Source organism: Balaenoptera physalus (genome assembly GCF_965194825.1).
Source record: "Balaenoptera physalus genome assembly, chromosome: 14".
NCBI lineage: Eukaryota > Metazoa > Chordata > Mammalia > Artiodactyla > Balaenopteridae > Balaenoptera > Balaenoptera physalus.
In genome coordinates, this window is record NC_138893.1 from 73861012 (window position 1) to 73882863 (window position 21852).

The window sequence follows — 21852 nt, forward strand, 5'->3', positions numbered from 1 at the left end:
CTGCTCCTTTAACCCCGTCCTGTCTGGGCGGGGAACAGACGCCCTCAGGCGACCTACACGCAGAGGCGGGTCCAAATCCAAAGCTGACCCCGGGAGCTGTGCGAACAAAGAAGAGAAAGGGAAATCTCTCCCAGCAGCCTCAGAAGCAGCATATTAAAACTCCACAAACAACTTGATGTGACTGCATCTGTTGAATGCCTGAATAGACAACGAATCATCCCAAATTCAGGAGGTGGACTTTGGAAGCAGGATATATTAATTTTTCCCCTTTTCCTTTTTTTGTAAGTGTATGTGTATATGCTTCTGGGTGAGATTTTGTCTGTATAGCTTTGCTTTATAATAGCTTTATTTTACATCACTATATTTTATCCTTTTTCTTTCTTTCTTTCTTCTTTCTTTCTATTTTTTTCTCCGTTTTACTCTGAGCCGTGTGGATGAAAGACTCTTGGTGCTCCAGCCAGGCATCAGGGCTGTGCCTCTGAGGTGGGAGAGCCAACTTCAGGACACTGGTCCACAAGAGACCTTCCAGCTCCACGTAATACAAATGGCAAAAATCTCTCAGAGATCTCCATCGCAACATCAAGACCCAGCTTCACTCAACGACCAGCAAGCTACAGTGCTGGACACCCTATGCCAAACAACTAACAAACAAGACAGGAACACAGCCCCATCCATTAGCAGAGAGGCTGCCTAAAATCATAATAAGGCCACAGACACCCCAAAATACACCACGAGACATGGACCTGCCCACCAGAAAGACAAGATCCAGCCTCATCCACCACAACACAGGCACTAGTCCCCTCCACCAGGAAGCCTACACAACCCACTGAACCAACCTTAGCCACTGGGGACAGATACCAAAAACAACAGGAACTACGAACCTGCAGCCTGTGAAAAGGAGACCCCAAACACAGTAAGATAAGCAAAATGAGACGACAGAAAAACACACAGCATATAAAGGAGCAGGGTCAAAACACACCAGACCTAACAAATGAAGAGGAAATAGGTAGTCTACCTGAAGAAGAATTCAGAATAATGATAGTAAGGATGATCCAAAATCTTGGAAATAGAACAGACAAAATGCAAGAAACATTTAACAAGGACGTAGAAGAACTAAAGAGGAACCAAGCAATGATGAAAAACACAATAAATGAAATTAAAAATACTCTAGATGGGATCAATAGCAGAATAACTGAGGCAGAAGAACGGATAAGTGACCTGGAAGATAAAATGGTGGAAATAACTACTGCAGAGCAGGATAAAGAAAAAAGAATGAAAAGAATTGAGGACAGTCTCAGAGACCTCTGGGACAACATTAAACGCACCAACATTTGAATTATAGGGGTCCCAGAAGAAGAAGAGAAAAAGAAAGGGACTGAGAAAATATTTGAAGAGATTATAGTTGAAAACTTCCCTAATATGGGAAAGGAAATAGTTAATCAAGTCCTGGGAGCACAGAGAGTCCCATACAGGATAAATCCAAGGAGAAACACACCAAGACACATATTAATCAAACTGTCAAAAATTAAATATAAAGAAAACATATTAAAAGCAGCAAGGGAAAAACAACAAATAACACACAAGGGAATCCCCATAAGGTTAACAGCTGATCTTTCAGCAGAAACTCTGCAAGCCAGAAGGAAGTGGCAGGATATACTTAAAGTGATGAAGGAGAAAAACCTACAACCAAGATTAATCTACCCAGCAAGGATCTCATTCAGATGTGATGGAGAAATTAAAACCTTTACAGACAAGCAAAAGCTGAGAGAGTTCAGCACCACCAAACCAGCTTTACAACAAATGCTAAAGGAACTTCTTTAGGCAAGAAACACAAGAGAAGGAAAACACCTACAATAACAAACCCAAAACATTTAAGAAAATGAGAATAGGAACATACATATCGATAATTACCTCAAATGTAAATGGATTAAATGCTCCCACCAAAAGACACAGACTGGCTGAATGGATACAAAAACAAGACCCATATATATGCTGTCTACAAGAGACCCACTTCAGACCTAGAGACACATACAGACTGAAAGTGAGGGGATGGAAAAAGATATTCCATGCAAATGGAAATCAAAAGAAAGCTGCAGTAGCAATTCTAATATCAGACAAAATAGACTTTAAAATAAAGACTATTACAAGAGACAAAGAAGGACACTATATAATGATCAAGGGATCGATCCAAGAGGAAGGTATAACAATTGTAAATATTTATGCACCCAACATAGGAGCACCTCAATACATAAGGCAAATACTAACAGCCATAAAAGGGGAAATCGACAGCAACACAATCATAGTAGGGGACTTTAACACCCCACTTTCACCAATGGACAGATCATCCAAAGTGAAAATAAATAAGGAAACCCAAGCTTTAAATGATACATTAAACAAGATGGACTTAATTGATATTTATAGGACATTCCACCCAAAAACAACAGAATACACATTTTTCTCAAGTGCTCATGGAACATTCTCCAGGATAGATCATATCTTGGGTCACAAATCAAGCCTTGGTAAATTTAAGAAAATTGAAATCGTATCAAGTATCTTTTCTGACCACAACGCTATGAGACTAGATATCAATTACAGGAAAAGATCTGTAAAAAATACAAACACATGGAAGCTTCACAATACACTACTTAATAACGAAGTGATCACTGAAGAAATCAAAGGGGAAATCAAAAAATACCTAGAAACAAATGACAATGGAGACACGACGACCCAAAACGTATGGGACGCAGCAAAAGCAGTGCTAAGAGGGAAGGTTATAGCAATACAAGCCTACCTCAAGAAACAGAAAACATCTCAAATAAACAACCTAACCTTGCACCTGAAGCAATTCGAGAAAGAAGAACAAAAAAACCCCAAACCTAGCAGAAGGAAAGAAATCATAAAGATCAGATCAGAAATAAATGAAAAAGAAATGAAGGAAACAATAGCAAAAATCAATGAAACTAAATGCTGGTTCTTCGAGAAGATAAACAAAATTGATAAACCATTAGCCAGACTCATCAAGAGAAAAAGGGAGAAGACTCAAATCAATAGAATTAGAAATGAACATTGACACTGCAGAAATACAAACGATCATGAGAGATTACTACAAGCAACTCTATGCCAGTAAAATGGACAACCTGGAAGAAATGGACAGATTCTTAGAAATGCACAACTTGCCGAGACAGAACCAGGAAGAAATAGAAAATATGAACAGACCAATCACAAGCACTGAAATTGAGACTGTGATTAAAAACCTTCCAACAAACAAAAGCCCAGGACCAGATGGCTTCACAGGTGAATTCTATCAAACATTTAGAGAAGAGCTAACACCTATCCTTCTCAAACTCTTCCAAAATATTGCAGAGGGAGGAACACTCCCAAACTCATTCTACGAGGCCACCATCACCCTGATACCAAAACCAGACAAAGATGTCACAAAGAAAGAAAACTACAGGCCAATATCACTGATGAACATAGATGCAAAAATCCTCAACAGAATACTAGCAAACAGAATCCAACAGCACATTAAAAGGATCATACACCGCCCTCCTCTCAGAGGCTGCGGGCTGCGGAAAGTTTCTCTTCTTGTCGCTGCTCGCTCCCTGTTCTACTGAGGCTTAATTGACGTTGAGTAACTGAAAGTGGGCAATCATTGATGAGTTTTCACGTTTATTTATTTATTCAAGCATGTATTCAACATACTGAAGTGGGTACATTTGCTTGCAAGTTCTCCTTCTCTTGGAAGAATTCAAGAGACACAGAAAAGCAAGACTCCAGCCTCCATGACCTTCCCTGAGTTCCAAAGGGCAGATTCAAACAGTTGTTAATCAAGGAAGGAGCAGCCAAGAAACCACCTGAGGCAAGATTAAAGGGACCAGAGACGCTCATCAAGATTAAGAGACCAGGACTTCCCTGGTAAGTCCAGTGGCTAAGACTCTGCCCTCCCGATTAAGAAGCTAGCAAAGGGAGGATTAACCAAGATGGCGGAGTAGAAGGACGTGCTCTCACTCCCTCTTGCGAGAGCACCAGAATCACAACTGGCTGCTGGACAATCATTGACAGGAAGACCATGGACTTCACCAAGGAGGATACCCCACGTCCAAGGACAGAGGAGAAGCCACAGTGAGACGGTAGGAGGGGCGCAATCAGAGTAAAATCTAATCCCATAACTGCTGGGTGGGTGACTCACAGACTGGCGAACACTTATACCACAGAAGTCCACCCACTGGAGTGAAGGTTCTGAGCCCCACGTCAGGCTTCCCAACCTGGGGGTCCGGCAACAGGAGGAGGAATTCCTAGAGAATCAGACTTTGAAGCCTAGTGGGAATTGATTGCAGGACTTTGACAGGACTGGGGGAAACAGAGACCCCACTCTTGGAGGGCACACACAAAGTAATGTGTGCATCGGGACCCAGGGGAAGGAGCAGTGACCCTGGGGGAGACTGAACCAGACCTACCTGCTGGTGTTGGGGGGTCTCCTGCAGAGGTGGGTGGTGGCTCTGTTTCACCGTGGGGATAAGGACACTGGCAGCAGAGGTTCTGGGAAGTTCTCCTTGGCGTGAGCCCTCCCAGAGTCTGCCATTAACCCCACCAAAGAGCACGGGTAGGCTCCAGTGTTGGGTTGCCTCAGGCAAAACAACCAACAGGGAGGGAACCCAGCCCCACCCATCAACAGTCAAGTGGATTAAGGTTTTACTGAGCTCTGACCTCCACGGCAACAGTCAGCTCTACCCACCACCAGAGCCTCCCATCAAGCCTCTTAGATAGCCTTAACCACCAGAGGGCAGACAGCAGAAGCAAGAAAAACTACAATCCTGCAGCCTGTGGACCAAAAACCACAGTTACAGAAAGATAGAGAAGATGAAAAGGCAGAGGGCTATGTACCAGATGAAGGAACAAGAAAAAACCCCAGAAAAACAACTAAATGAAGTGGAGATAGGCAACCTTCCAGAAAAAGAATTCAGAATAATGATAGTGAAGATGATCCAGGACCTCGGAATAAGAATGGAGGCAAAGATTGAGAAGATGCAAGAAATGATTAACAAAGACCTAGAAGAATTAAAGAACAAACAGAGATGACCAATACAATAACTGAAATGAAAACTACACTAGAAGGAATCAATAGCAGAATAACTGAGGCAGAAGAACGGATAAGTGACCTGGAAGACAGAATGGTGGAATTCACTGCTACAGAACAGACTAAAGAAAAAAGAATGAAAAGAAATGAAGACAGCCTAAGAGACCTCTAGGACAACATTAAACGCAACAACATTCACATTATAGGGGTCCCAGAAGGAGAAGAGAGAGAGAAAGGACCAGAGAAAGTATTTGAAGAGATTATAGTCGAAAACTTCCCTAACATGGGAAAGGAAATAGCCACCCAAGTCCAGGAAGCGCAGAGAGTCCCATACAGGATAAACCCAAGGAGAAACACGCCGAGACACATAGTACTCAAAGTGGCAAAAATTAAAGACAAAGAAAAATTATTGAAAGCAGAAAGGGAAAAACAACAAATAACATACAAGGGAACTCCCATAAGGTTAACAGCTGATTTCTCAGCAGAAACTCTGCAAGCCAGAAGGGAGTGGCATGATATACTTAAAGTGATGAAAGGGAAGAACCTACAACCAAGATTACTCTACCTGGCAAGGATCTCATTTAGATTTGATGGAGAAATCAAAAGCTTTACAGACAAGCAAAAGCTAAGAGAATTCAGCACCACCAAACCAGCTCTACAACAAATGCTAAAGGATCTTCTCTAAGTGGGAAACACAAGAGTAGAAAAGGACCTACAAAAACAAACCCAAAACAATTAAGAAAATGGTCATAGGAACATACATATCGATAATTACCTTAAACGTGAATGGATTAAATGCCCCAACCAAAAGACATAGACTGGCTGAATGGATACAAAAACAAGACCCATATATATGCTGTCTACAAGAGACCCACTTTAGACCTAGGGACACATACAGACTGAAAGTGAGGGGATGGAAAAAGATATGCCATGCAAATGGAAATCAAAAGAAAGCTGGAGTAGCTATACTCATATCAGATAAAATAGACTTTAAAATAAAGAATGTTACAAGAGACAAGGAAGGACACTACATAATGATCCAGGGATCAATCCAAGAAGAAGATATAACAATTATAAATATATATGCACCCAACATAGGAGCACCTCCATACATAAGGCAACTGCTAACAGCTATAAAAGAGGAAATCGACAGTAACACAATAATAGTGGGGGACTTTAACACCTCACTTACACCAATGGACAGATCATCCAAAATGAAAATAAATAAGGAAACAGAAGCTTTAAATGACACAATAGACCAGATAGATTTAATTGATATATATAGGACATTCCATCCAAAAACAGCAGATTACACGTTCTTCTCAAGTGCGCACGGAACATTCTCCAGGATAGATCACATCTTGGGTCACAAATCAAGCCTCAGTAAATTTAAGAAAATTGAAATCATATCAAGCATCTATTCTGACCACAGCGCTATGAGATTAGAAATGAATTACAGGGAAAAAAACGTAAAAAAGACAAACACATGGAGGCTAAACAATACGTTACTAAATAACCAAGAGATCACTGAAGAAATCAAAGAGGAAATAAAAAAATACCTAGAGACAAATGACAATGAAAACACGACGACCCAAAACCTATGGGATGCAGCAAAAGCAGTTCTAAGAGGGAAGTTTATAGCTATACAAGCCTACCTAAAGAAACAAGAAAAATCTCAAGTAAACAATCTAACCTTACACCTAAAGAAACTAGAGAAAGAAGAACAAACAAAACCCAAAGTTAGCAGAAGGAAAGAAATCATAAAGATAAGAGCACAAATAAATGAAATAGAAACAAAGAAAACAATAGCAAAGATCAGTAAAACTAAAAGTTGGTTCTTTGAGAAGATAAACAAAATTGATAAGCCATTAGCCAGACTCATCAAGAAAAAGAGGGAGAGGACTCAAATCAATAAAATCAGAAATGAAAAAGGAGAAGTTACAACAGACACTGCAGAAATACAAAGCATCCTAAGAGACTACTACAAGCAACTTTATGCCAATAAAATGGACAACCTGGAAGAAATGGACAAATTCTTAGAAAGGTTTAACCTTCCAAGACTGAACCAGGAAGAAACAAAATATGAAGAGACCAATCACAAGTAATGAAATTGAAACTGTGATTAAAAATCTTCCAACAGGGGCTTCCCTGATGGCGCAGTGGTTGAGAGTCTGCCTGCCAATGCAGGGGACACGGGTTCGAGCCCTGGTCTGGGAAGATCCCACATGCCGTGGAGCGACTGGGCCCGTGAGCCACAACTACTGAGCCTGAGCGTCTGGAGCCTGTGCTCCGCAACAAGAGAGGCCGCAATAGTGAGAGGCCTGCGCACCGCGATGAAGAGTGGCCCCCACTTGCCACAACTGGAGAAAGCCGTCACACAGAAACGAAGACCCAACACAGCCAAAAATAAAAATAATAAATAAATAATAAATTTAAAAAATTAAAAAAAAATCTTCCAACAAACAAAAGTCCAGGACCAGATGGCTTCACAGGTGAATTCTATCAAACATTTAGAGAAGAGCTAACACCCATCCTTCTCAAACTCTTCCAAAAAATTGCAGAGGAAGGAACACTCCCAAACTCATTCTATGAGGCCACCATCACCCTGATACCAAAACCAGACAAAGACACTACAAAAAAAGAAAATTACAGACCAATATCACTGATGAATATAGATGCAAAAATCCTCAACAAAATACTAGCAAACAGAATCCAACAACACATTAAAAGGATCATACACCACGATCAAGTGGGATTTATCCCAGGGATGCAAGGATTCTTCAATATATGCAAATCAATCAATGTGATACACCGTTTTAACAAATTGAAGAATAAAAACCATATGATCATCTCAATAGATGCAGAAAAAGCTTTTGACAAAATTCAACACCCATTTCTGATAAAAACTCTCCAGAAAGTGGGCATAGAGGGAACCTACCTCAACATAATAAAGGCCATATATGACAAACCCACAGCAAACATCATTCTCAATGGTGAAAAACTGAAAGCATTTCCTCTAAGATCAGGAACGAGACAAGGATGTCCACTCTCACCACTATTATTCAACATAGTTCTGGAAGTCCTAGCCACGGCAATCAGAGAAGAAAAAGAAATAAAAGGAATACAAATTGGAAAAGAAGAAGTAAAACTGTCACTGTTTGCGGATGACATGATACTATACATAGAGAATCCTAAAACTGCCATGAGAAAACTGCTAGAGCTAATTAATGAATATGGTAACGTTGCAGGATACAAAATTAATGCACAGAAATCTCTTGCATTCCTATACACTAATGATGAAAAATCTGAAAGAGAAATTATGGAAACACTCCCATTTACCATTGCAACAAAAAGAATAAAATACCTAGGACTAAACCTACCTAGGGAGACAAAAGACCTGTATGCAGAAAACTATAAGACACTGATGAAAGAAATTAAGGATGATACCAACAGATGGAGAGATATACCATGTTCTTGGATTGGAAGAATCAACATTGTGAAAATGACTCTACTACCCAAAGCAATCTACAGATTCAATGCAATCCCTATCAAATTACCAATGGCATTTTTTACGGAGCTAGAACAAATCATCTTAAAATTTGTATGGAGACACAAAAGACCCCGAATAGCCAAAGCAGTCTTGAGGGAAAAAAATGGAGCTGGAGGAATCAGACTCCCTGACTTCAGACTATACTACAAAGCTACAGTAATCAAGACAATATGGTACTGGCACAAAAACAGAGACATAGATCAATGGAACAGGATAGAAAGACCAGAGATAAACCCTCGCACCTATGGTCAACTAATCTATGACAAAGGAGGCAAGGATATACAATGGAGAAAAGACAGTCTCTTCAATAAGTGGTGCTGGGAAAACTGGACAGCTATATGTAAAAGAATGAAATTAGAACACTCCCTAACACCATACACAAAAATAAACTCAAAATGGATCAAAGACCTAAATTTAAGCCCAGACACTATAAAACTCTTAGAGGAAAACATAGGAAGAACACTCTTTGACATAAATCACAGGAAGATCTTTTCTGATCCACCTCCTAGAGTAATGGAAATAAAAACAAAAATAAACAAGTGGGACCTAATGAAACTTCAAAGCTTTTGCACAGCAAAGGAAACCATAAACAAGACGAAAAGACAACCCTCAGAATGGGAGAAAATATTTGCAAATGAATCAACGGACAAAGGATTAATCTCCAAAATATATAAACAGCTCATTCAGCTCAATATTAAAGAAACAAACACCCCAATCCAAAAATGGGCAGAAGACCTAAATAGACATTTCTCCAAAGAAGACATACAGACAGCCACGAAGCACATGAAAAGATAGATGCTCAACATCACTAATTATTAGAGAAATGCAAATCAAAACTACAATGAGGTTTCACCTCACTCCTGTTAGAATGGGCATCATCAGAAAATCTACAAACAACAAATGCTGGAGAGGGTGTGCAGAAAAGGGAACCCTCTTGCACTGTTGGTGGGAATGTAAATTGATACAGCCACTATGGAGAACAATATGGAGGTTCCTTAAAAAACTAAAAATAGAATTACCATATGACCCAGCAATCCCACTACTGGGCATATACCCAGAGAAAACCGTAATTCAAAAAGACACATGCACCCGAATGTTCATTGCAGCACTATTTACAATAGCCAGGTCATGGAAGCAACCTAAATGCTCATCAACAGACGAATGGATAAAGAAGATGTGGTACATATAGACAATGGAATATTACTCAGCCATAAAAAGGAACGAAATTGAGTCATTTGTTGAGACGTGGATGGATCTAGAGACTGTCAGACAGAGTGAAGTAAGTCAGAAAGAGAAAAACAAATATCGTATATTAATGCATGTATGTGGAACCTAGAAAAATGGTACAGATGGGCCAGTTTGCAGGGCAGAAGTTGAGACACAGATGTAGAGAATGGACATACGGACACCAAGGGGGGAAAACTGCGGTGGGGTGGGGAAGGTGGTGTGCTGAATTGGGCGATTGGGATTGACATGTATACACTGATGTGTATAAAATTGATGCCTAATTAAAAAAAAAAAAGGATCATACACCATGATCAAGTGGGGTTTATCCCTGGAATGCAAGGATTCTTCAATATATGCAAATCAATCAACGTGATATACCATATTAACAAATTGAAGGAGAAAAACCATATGATCCTCTCAATAGATGCAGAGAAAGCTTTCGACAAAATTCAACACCCATTTATGATAAAAGCCTTGCAGAAAGTAGGCATAGAGGGAACTTTCCTCAACATAATAAAGGCCATATATGACAAACCCACAGCCAACATTGTCCTCAATGGTGAAAAACTGAAACCATTTCCACTAAGATCAGGAACAAGACAAGGTTACCCACTCTCACCACTATTATTCAACATAGTTTTGGAAGTATTAGCCACAGCAATCAGAGAAGAAAAAGAAATAAAAGGAATACAAACCAGAAAAGAAGAAGTAAAGCTGTCACTGTTTGAAGATGACATGATACTATACATAGAGAATCCTAAAGATGCTACCAGAAAACTACTAGAGCTAATCAATGAATTTGGTAAAGTAGCAGGATACAAAATTAATGCACAGAAATCTCTTGCATTTCTATACACTAATGACGAAAAATCTGAAAGTGAAATTAAGAAAACACTCTCATGTACCACTGCAACAAAAAGAATAAAATATCTAGGAATAAACCTACCTAAGGAGACAAAAGACCTGTATGCAGAAAATTATAAGACACTGATGAAAGACATTAAAGATGATACAAGTAGATGGAGAGATATACCATGTTTTTGGATTGGAAGAATCAACATTGTGAAAATGACTCTACTACCCAAAGCAATCTACAGATTCAATGCAATCCCTATCAAACTACCACTGGCATTTTTCACAGAACTAGAACAAAAAATTTCACAATTTGTATGGAAACACAAAAGACCCCAAATAGCCAGAGCAATCTTGAGAACGAAAAATGGAGCTGGAGGAATCAGGCTCCCTGACTTCAGACTATACTACAAAGCTACAGTAATCAAGACAGTACGGTACTGGCACAAAAACAGAAATATAGATCAATGGAACAGGATAGAAAGCCCAGAGATAAACCCACGCACATATGGTCACCTTATCTTTGATAAAGGAGGCAAGCATATACAGTGGAGAAAAGACCGTCTCTTCAATAAGTGGTGCTGGGAAAATTGGACAGCTACATGTAAAAGTATGAAATTAGAACACTCCCTGACACCATACACAAAAATAAACTCAAAATGGATTAAAGACCTAAGTGTAAGGCCAGACACTATCAAACTCTTAGAGGAAAACATAGGCACAACACTCTATGACAGAAATCACAGCAAGATTCTTTTTTACTCAGCTCCTAGAGAAATGGAAATAAAAACACAAATAAACAAATGGGACCTAATGAAACTTAAAAGCTTTTGCACAGCAAAGGAAACCATAGACAAGACCAAAAGACAACCCTCAGAATGGGAGAAAATATTTGCAAATGAAGCAACTGACAAAGGATTAATCTCCAAGATTTACAAGCGGGTCATGCAGCTCAATAACAAAAAAACGAACAACACAATCCAAAAATGGGCAGAAGACCTAAATAGACATTTCTCCAAAGAAGATATACAGATTGCCAACAGACACATGAAAGAATGCTCAACATCATTAATCATTAGAGAAATGCAAATCAAAACTACAATGAGATATCATCTCACACCAGTCAGAATGGCCATCATCAAAAAATCTAGAAACAATAAATGCTGGAGAGGGTGTGGAGAAAAGGGAGCACTCTTGCACTGCTGGTGGGAATGTAAATTGATACAGCCACTATGGAGAACAGTATGGAGGTTCCTTAAAAAACTAAAAATAGAACTACCATACGACCCAGCAATCCCACTACTGGGCATATACCCTGAGAAAACCATAGTTCAAAAAGAGTCATGTACCAAAATGTTCATTGCAGCTCTATTTACAATAGCCAGGACATGGAATCAACCTAAGTGTCCATCATCAGATGAAGGGATAAAGAAGATGTGGCACATATATACAATAGAATATTACTCAGCCATAAAAAGAAATGAAATGGAGGTATTTGTAATGAGGTGGATGGAGTTAGTGTCTGTCATACAGCGTGAAGTAAGTCAGAAAGAGAAAAACAAATACAGTATGCTAACACATATATATGGAATCTAAGGGAAAAAAAAAAAAGTCCATGAAGAACCTAGTGGCAAGATGGTAATAAAGACACAGACCTACTAGAGAATGGACTTGAGGATATGGGGAGGGGGGAGGGGTGAGATGTGCCAGGGTGAGAGAGTGTCATGGACATATATACACTACCAAATGTAAAATAGATAGCTAGTGGGAAGCAGCCACATAGCACAGGGAGATCAGCTCGGTGCTTTGTGACCACCTAGAGGGGTGGGGTGGGGAGGGTGGGAGGGAGGGAGACGCAAGAGGGAAGAGATATGGGAACATATGTATATGTATAACTGATTCACTTTGTTATAAAGCAGAAGCTAACACACCATTGTAAAGCAATTATACTTCAATAAATATGTTTAAAAAAAAAAAAAAAGAAAGAATTGAGGATTTCCAAAACTATATTCATTGATTTATAGTTTTCTGTTTTTATTATCCTGGTATTTTTTGATATCAGGGTCATATTTTATCCCTTATAAATTTTTGCTTCATTTCTTCTGGGTTTTAGATCATTTTCTTTGTGTAGAAATTTTCTGCTGCTGAATATTTATAAAAACTAACTTTAATAATCAGCAAGACCTGAGGCTTCACTTGGGTCATTTTTTTAACAAATTTATGAGCTACTTTTCATGTTATGTATTTATTCAGTTTTTCTACTTCATTTTGTAATGACTTTTGTAATTTGAAGTTTTAATATTCTATGTGAAATATCTGCTACATAAAATTTCAGATAAATCAATATATGCTATTTGTTGTATGTTATTATAAGTTAAACATCTCTTCTGAATTCCTGTTACATCTCCTTTCCTCTTTCTCTCTTTATTTGTACATGTTTTTTTCTTTTTTATTTGTTTTGTTGGATGTTTATTTTTCAAAACAATATTGTTGTCTTCTAATCCATTTTAACCTTTTTGTAGTCATTATTTTAAAAAACTTATTTTTTGTTGTAAATTCCCAATGCATAACATTATTCTTATTTAATTATCATTATTATTAAAATTTTATATCTGTAAACTCACCTGTTTTTGCACCTTTGCTACAACATGTAACTCTTAAATACGGTGCTTTTATAAATTTCATTTATTTAAGCTGTATTTATTTCAAACTCTGTGCTAGGCCATTACTAAGCATTCATGATATAATTATGACTATGATATTTTTCTTACCACTTGGAGCTTACATGAGTGAAAAAGAAATTGGTAAATAAGGATTTATAAAACATCATGGTAAGTATTAAAATAGTATCCACAGGGTCCCATGGAAACACAGAAAAAAGGAAGCGCATGTGAGAAGTATCATAAAATGTTATACAAATATTAAATATTACATTTATTTTTCTTTTTTGCCTGTGTCATCTTTAAGGCTTTATCCAAAATGCTTGACTCTACTCTTGTGTATTCCTCTATATATCTAATCTGACCATCTAGGCAGCTGCAGGCTTAGAAATCTCCTTTCACACATAGACTGGACACCATGAGCTATAAACCAGCTTGAAATAGCAGCATTCCAGTTTGGCCCTTATGGTATATTCTGTTTATTACAACACAGTATTTTCCAAATTGGCTTCCAAAAATGATAGGTATTCTATGAAAAAAGTTGGGAAATCTCTAAGTCAGAGAATTATGTTTTCTATTAGATTTTAGAGATTTTAATGTGCTTTGAAATCTCTGCGTAAGAAATAAAATATACACAAATTTTCATATTAATTTTATCATGGGTTTCTTTGATCTGGGACCTTCTTGAGAGAACAATGTTTCTTGCAACAGAATTTGGGAACAGCTATTTTATACTACCATGGCTCTACTGGGTGTGTGAATCTGCCAGCCTCAGAGAAGGAGACTTAGAAAGGCCACTGTATTTATCTACATGTACTGGGAAATGTTAATTGTAGGATAAATCACAAGTAAAACAAAAGGTACACACATATACAATAAAATATACAATACAGTATGTAAATATATATACTATTTAATATGTAAATCCTGCTGTGCCTTATAGTATTATAAAACAAAATTGTTTTAATGAGACAACCTATGTGTGAAATGTTTCATAGAAAATAACTATTAGACAAGTTAGGGAAAAAAAGTACCCTTTCGTGAGACAGTCAGCAAAATGGCATGAACAATGTAAAAAACGATTGCAAGACTAACTTTTTATTTTTAAATTGGTAGGACTTACGATTCGCATTTGCAGGAACCAAACTATGTCCAGCTGGACCAAAGGAATAACAAATTGCATCTACCCCTATTTGGATGACACCAAAGGGGGACTCACAGTGAGGAGACAATTTCTATACTCTTAGGACATGGAAACCACTAGGATTGACTGAAGGTTGGTGATAATTCAAAACAGGACAGCTATATAGGCCATCTTTTTCCAAAGTAGAATCTTATTTAACTCCATATCACTTTTTCTTTAATTTTTTTGAAATAATTTCAGACATAGAGAAGTGTTGCAAAGCTAGTTTCTGTATACCCTGCACAGTTTCTCCTCATGTTAACATCTTACATAACCGTGGTACAATGATCAAAACTAAGAAATTAATGTCAGAAAAGTACTAAGAACTAAACTATAGACTTTATTTACATTTCCTCAGTTTTTCCACTTTTTAAAAAATTCTAGGATCCACCCTTGCATTGTACATTGCATTTAGTTGTCATGTACCCTTAATCTAAGTGGTGATGCGTCAATTATTCCTTGTCTTGGTGACCCTGACACTTCTGAAGTGTACTGGTCAGGTGTTTTATAAAACATTCCCTGATCTGTATTTTATATGTTCCCATGATTGGACTGAGGTTATACATTTTTGGAAAGAACACCTGAGAGGTGATGGCCCTTTTATTCTGTATGATAATCAGGAGCATGTGATATCAATATGACAGGTGATGTTAACCTTGATCACTTGGTTAAAGATGTGTCTGCCAGGTTTCTGTTCTGTAAAGTTATTATTTCCCTTTCCTTACTTTATTTGTTAGATCCACTAAATCCAACCCACGCCTAAGAAGTGAGGAATTATGCCTCACCACCTGGGAGAAATATCAAGGAATTTGTGAACAGATATTAAAATCATCATAGTAGTTAACAAATATTTCAAGAGAGATACTTCGAAGACATGCAAATATCCTATTTCTCTTTAATATTTCTTCTACTAAATTTGGCATTTATCAGTGGATTTTGTTTGAGTAATTATTACTGTGGCATTCTAGTGACAGCTTTCTATTTCTGTTATTCTTCTTTGTTTATTAGCTGGGATTCTTCTGTAAGGACAAGTTGCCGTTTATATACCTCATTTATTTATTTATTCAGTTATGCATTTATATATTTATTCTTTGGGTTATAACCCAGTACTATTATTTTCACTTTGTTGCTCAAATGATTCCCACATTGGTCACCGGGAGCTCTTACGGATTGGTTCCTGTGACTTTCTGACATGCCCCCATGCGTTTATATTTCTTCTTTTTTAAGCGTTTCCTTAATTCTGGCGCCAAAATACTCCAAGCTTATCTTATATTCATCTTGTCCCAGCCCTAGAATGGTCCATTTCTCCAAGGAGGCCACAATGGTACTTGGAGATCAAGATATTCTTATTTCTGTTTCTATATATTCGTACATACGTTAAAAAATGTAAGTTCAGGGGCTTCCCTGGTGGCACAGTGGTTGAGAATCTGCCTGCCAATGCAGGGGACACGGGTTCGAGCCCTGGTCTGGGAAGATCCCACATGCTGTGGAGCAGCTGGGCCCATGAGCCACAATTACTGTGCCTGTGCGTCTGGAGCCTGTGCTCTGCAACAAGAGAGGCCACGATAGTGAGAGGCCCGCGCACAGCAATGAAGAGTGGCCCCCGCTTGCCACAACTAGAGAAAGCCCTTGCACAGAAACGAAGACCTAACACAGCCAAAAAATAAAAATAAAAATAAATAAATAGAAAATAAAAAAGGGCTCTATTAAAAAAAAAAAGTAAGTTCTCACTGATATATCTATTTGACTCCAATCCAACATCACAGGTTCATTCTAGCATTACCTCTTTGCTTATTTGTTATATCTTTCTCTGACAGTGAAAAACCTGGCTTTCACTGTATAAATACATATGATTTTGTCCAAGCATAGTGTATATGTAAAGTAGTTTAGAATAACTAACCTGTACTCCTGTGAGAAATACATTTACCAATCAGACTACAAACACGATAGTGTTTACGTACAGTTCTTTTTGTCCTTAGCCTTATGATATGATATCTGCTTGAAATCACTGTTTCACAAAGATAATTAGGTAAGTTCTTTTCTTTCCCATACCTTAGTGTGGTTATGTTTTATATTTGTAATGCAGTTAGATTCATTTGTCAGTTTAGATTACATTTTGAATTGCTGGGACTTACTGATTTTTCTGCCTACTTGTACTATCAATTGAGAGAGAAGTGTTGAAGCTTCTGATTCTAATCATGGCTCTATCTCTCATTTTACTTCTACCAGTTTTTCCTCATTTATTATGAAGCTCTTTGTTAAATGCATTATTTTTGGATTAATATATCTTTTCAGATAAACTATTTTATCATTAATTAATGTCCATCTTTGTTCCTGAAAATATTCTTTGTTTGAAATGTGCTTTCTTTGAAATTAATATAGCTACTTCAGTTTATTTTGGTTAGTGTTTGCATGATATATTTTTTCATCCTCTTACTTTTAACATCTATTTTTTTATTTAATGTGATTTCTTGTAGATAGATAGCAATAGTCAGGTCTTGGTTTGTGTTCAGTATGACAATCTCAGTCTTCTAAATAATTTTTTTATAACATTTCCTTTCAATGTGATTATAGATAGTATTGGATTTATACCTACCACCTTATTAGCTCTTTTCTATTTCTTCCATCTGTTTTTTATTTATTTTTCTTCTTTTTCTAACTTCTGTTGGGTTATTTGAGAATTTTATTTCCTTTAGTGACTTGTTATTTATACCACTTTAAATATTTTAGGGGTGGCCCAAGAGTTTACAATATATATTTTTAAATAATCTGCGTCTACCTTCAAATTACAGTAAGTGTAAGGATCATGCAAGAGTATATTCCCAATCTCTCATCCTTTGTGATAGTGTCATCATATATTTTACTTTTAAACAGTGTCATCATATATTTTACTTTTAAACTTGTTATAAACACACAATACGTTTATATTAAATTTACCTTAGGACATCAATTATCTTCTATAGGGATTAAAAATAAGTAAAAATTATGACTTTTACTTCACCACGATATATTCTATTTCCAGTGATCCTCATTTCTAGATCCAAATTTTCAAATGATATCATATTCTTTTTGCCTCAGGAATTTCTGTTGATATTTCTTGTTGAGTAGATCTGTTAGCAGTGTATTATCTCAGAGTGAGTTTGTTTGTGAGAGAATATATTTATTTCCTGTTCCTCTTTAAAAAAAATTTTTTTTTAGTTACCATACAGCAAAACTGACCTTTTCTTGGTGTATGTTTCAATGTATAGATTCACATAACCGGGACTCCCTTGGTGGTGCAGTGGAGAGGACACGGGTTCGATCTGCCAATGCAGGGGACACGGGTTCGATCCCTGGTCCGGGAAGATCCCACATGCAGCGAAGCAACTAAGCCTGTGTGCCACGACTGCTGAGTCTGTGCTCTAGAGCCCGCGAGCCACAACTACTGAGCCTGTGCACCGCAACTACTGAGCCCGTGTGCTGCAACTACTGAAGCCCGAGTGCCTAGAGCCCATGCTCCACAACCAGAGAAGCCACCGCAACGAGAAGCCTGCATGCTGCAACTAGAGAAAGCCCACGCAGCAATGAAGACCCAACACAGCCAAAAAGAAAAAAGAAAAAAAAAAAAAAAAAGATTCACATAACCACTGACACAATAAAGAAACAGAATAGTTTTGCCCCTAAACAGTCCCTCGTCCCTTTGTGGTGATTCGTTGGGTTTAGACTGTTGGCTGTTTTCCAGAAGTTATTTCTCAATGTCTGCTTCCTTCTTGGCTTTGTATCTTCCCTTTACTCTGTGCTCTGGAAGGAGTTTGTCTCCTGCAGTTTCACAGTTAGCACTCCACTGTTATTTCCATTCTATAGTTATTAGCCTGTTGGAGGGCAGCACGTGTGTGTGAGTGTGGGTAGTACCTGATGTTTTGACTAAGCATCAATCTTAGGTAGACATTATATCCCTTCCTAGCCATCTGGCACCTCCTCTAGCTTTTGGGCTGTGCCTAGCACATATTCCTGCCCTGCACACAGAGTTAGATTCTTTTTGGTTTTTCATTTTATTTTTTTCTGTCTGCTTTACCCAACTGTAATGGATGCCCAACAGTACTTATAGGTAGAACTTCGTGATCTACTCTCACTGCAAATAAGGCTTTTAATCTCTAGAGGCAATAGGGGAGATGCAAAACCTATAACTTAAATAACTGAATTTTAAGAACTCATTTTAGGGCTTATCAGCCAACTGGTCACAATTAAAAGAGGATTAGTGAATGAAACATAAATCTGAAAAATATTCATACTGAAGAATGGAGAGGTAAAAGCAAGGAAAATACAGAAAAATAAAGGCATATGAAGTATGGTGAAAAGATATAACATGTGTAATTCAACTCCCAGGAAGAGAGGAGAAAAAGAAAATGTGGAAGATCAATATTTTAACAGATAATGGCTCAGAGTTTTCTATGAACTGGAAAGTAATACAAAGCTACATATTCAAGAAGCTGAATATTAAACAGGAGAAGCATTTGAAAATCATACATGGATGCATAATAGTACAACTACAATCCAAAGACAGAGAAATATCTTAAAAGAAGCCTTGAGCCAGGGGTAGATAGATATATTAATTAAAAGTGGCAATAATAAGGCTAGTAGGTGATTTCTCACCATAAATAATGGAAAAGGAAAGACAACTGTATTATATATTCAAAGTGTTGAAAGAAAATAAAATCTGTAAATTTAGAATTCTATACGCAAAACAGCCTTCAGATATGAAACAAAAAATAAATATATTTTCAAACAAACGCACAAAACCTAGAGACTTTACCACCAGCAGGCCCACACTAAATCTAATATTAAAGCATATATTTCAGGAAGAAGGAAAAAATAATCCCATATAGAAGCTCAAGAGAGCATAAAGGAATAAAAGCAATGGAAAGGGTAAAACTGTAGATAAAAGACAAATTAATGCTAAGTATATTAAAACAATAATAATGTATTATGGGGGTTAAAACTATAGAATTCAAATAATTAAAAGAAGACCATGTATGGTAGGAGGTGATTAAAAATAGATACTGTGTTACAATGTCTTTCCCTTGTCTAATAAATGATAAAAGTACTGATGTACATTGAACTTTAATTACTCAAGGATGCATGATGGATTTTCTAGGGTAACAAGTTAATAACAAGTGGATGCAGGGAATGGTAAATAGTAATAATAATAATATTAATGATAATTCCTATAAAAAGGAAGAAGGGAGAGAAAAAAAATAAGATGGTAAAGTAGCAAATAAAATGATAGATTTAAACACAAAAATTGACACTGGATGTAAGAAAACTAAATAATTCAATTAAATGACAAAGATTAAAGGGCTTTAAGTTTAAAATCTTATAAGATATATATATAGGAGACAAATGAATACACAAAGTTTGAAAATTAAAAGATCCAAAGAGATAACACCAGGCAAGTACTAAAAAGAAAGAAGGAAGAGTAATATTAATATCAAAGTAAACTTTAAGGCAAAAACCATGGATAAACAGGAATATGTAATAATGATAGAAGTTTTAAATCACTAGGAAATCATACAAACTTTAAATTTCTATGTATCTAATAACATACCCTCTCCATTAATTTCCAAGGGCTGCTGTAACAAAGTGAGTGACTTAAAACAACAGAAATTTGTTCTCTCACAATTCTGGAGGCTAGAAGTCTGAAACCAAGGTGTTGGCAGGGCCATGTTCCCTCTGAGACTCCAGGTAGAATACTTCCTTGCCTTTTCCTAGCATCTGGTGGTGATGGTCAATCCCTGGAATTCTCTGGTTTGCAGCTGCATCTCTCCAATCTCTGCCTCTATCATCACATGATGTTGTGATGATAGGGCCACTGTGTGCCTCTGTGTCTTCAGATGGCATTTTCCTCCCTGTGTCTCCACTTTCTCTTCTTATAAGAACAGTCATTTTTGGTTAGAGCCTACCCTAATCCAGTATGACTTCATTTTAATTTATATATGCAAAGATTCTATTTCCAGATAAGTTTATATTCACAGGTTTCAGGGGTTGGAAATTCGACGTATCTTTCCAGGGGACTCAATTCAACCCACAATAGCCTCAAAATATGTAAAGCAAATATTGAAGGAACTAAAACAAACAAATTACAGAAAGATGAAGCCAAGATCAACATGGATGATATTAACATACCATTCGTCACTGATAAGAATAAGAAGACAGGGCTTCCCTGGTGGTGGAGTGGTTGAGAGTCCGCCTGCCAGTGCGGGGGTTGTGGGTTCGAGCGCTGGTCCGGGGAGATCCCACATGCCGCGGAGCAGCTAAGCCCATGTGCCACAACTACTGAATCTGCGCTCTAGAGCCCACGGGCCACAACTACTGAAGACCCTGCACCTGGAGCCCGTGCTCTGCAGCGGGAGAGGCCACCGCGGTGGGGGGCCTGCGCACTGCAACGAGGAGTAGCCCCTGCTCGCCGCAACTAGAGAAAGCCACGTGCACAGCAACAAAGACCCAACACAGGCAAAAATAAATAAATACATTTAAAAAAAAAGAGTAAGACAAAAAAATCAGCAAGAAATTTGATTAAAATAATGATTAAAACCATGTATCCAACAGCAATAAAATATAGATTTATTTTGAAGAACACATTGGCTAGTAACCAAAATTGACCAATTGCTGGGATAAATAAAAATTCCAAATCACTGAACTTTTCAAAACTGAGTGGAAAGACAGTTTAGATGCTACCATTCATTGAAATGCCTTTGGAAACAATGATTTCAAAGATGCAGTAGAAAAGAAAATACTAATACCAAAAAAAAAGAAAAAGGGAGAGAGAGAGTATAAAATATAAACTGGAAATGGGAACAAAAACAAAAATAATGAACTGAATCATAATAAAATATGCTTATGAGAAGAGTGGAGAAGATGGCGGGAGAGTAAGACGCAGACATCACCTTCCTTCCCACAGATATAGCAGAAATACATGTACACGTGGAACTGCTCCTATAGAACACCCACTGAACACTGGCAGAAGACGTCAGACCTCCCAAAAGGCAAGAAACTCCCCACATACTTGGGTAGGGCAAAAGAAAAAAGAAATCACAGAGACAAAAGAATAGGGACGGGACCTGCACCAGTGGGAGGGAGCCGTGAAGGAGGAAAGGTTTCCACACACTAGGAAGCGCCTTCACAGGCGCAGACTGCGGGTGGCGGAGTGGGGGAGCTTCGGAGCCACGGAGGAGAGCGCAGCCACAGGGTTGCGGAGGGAAAAGTGGAGAGATTCCCACACAGAGGATCGGTGCCGACCAGCACTCACCAGCCCGACAGGCTTATC

At 37.8% G+C, this 21852-nt stretch overlaps 2 long non-coding RNA genes across 2 annotated transcripts in view; one reads left to right on the forward strand and one right to left on the reverse strand.

The window, feature by feature from the left end:
* Positions 1–18086, forward strand: part of LOC309642566 — a 191753-nt gene extending 173667 nt beyond the window's left edge. The window contains exon 3 of the long non-coding RNA XR_014253258.1: positions 17798–18086. This is a non-coding gene — a long non-coding RNA (uncharacterized lncRNA). The remainder of the gene's footprint in view (positions 1–17797) is intronic.
* Positions 1–21852, reverse strand: part of LOC309642563 — a 205290-nt gene that overhangs the window by 41685 nt on the left and 141753 nt on the right. The window lies entirely within an intron of this gene.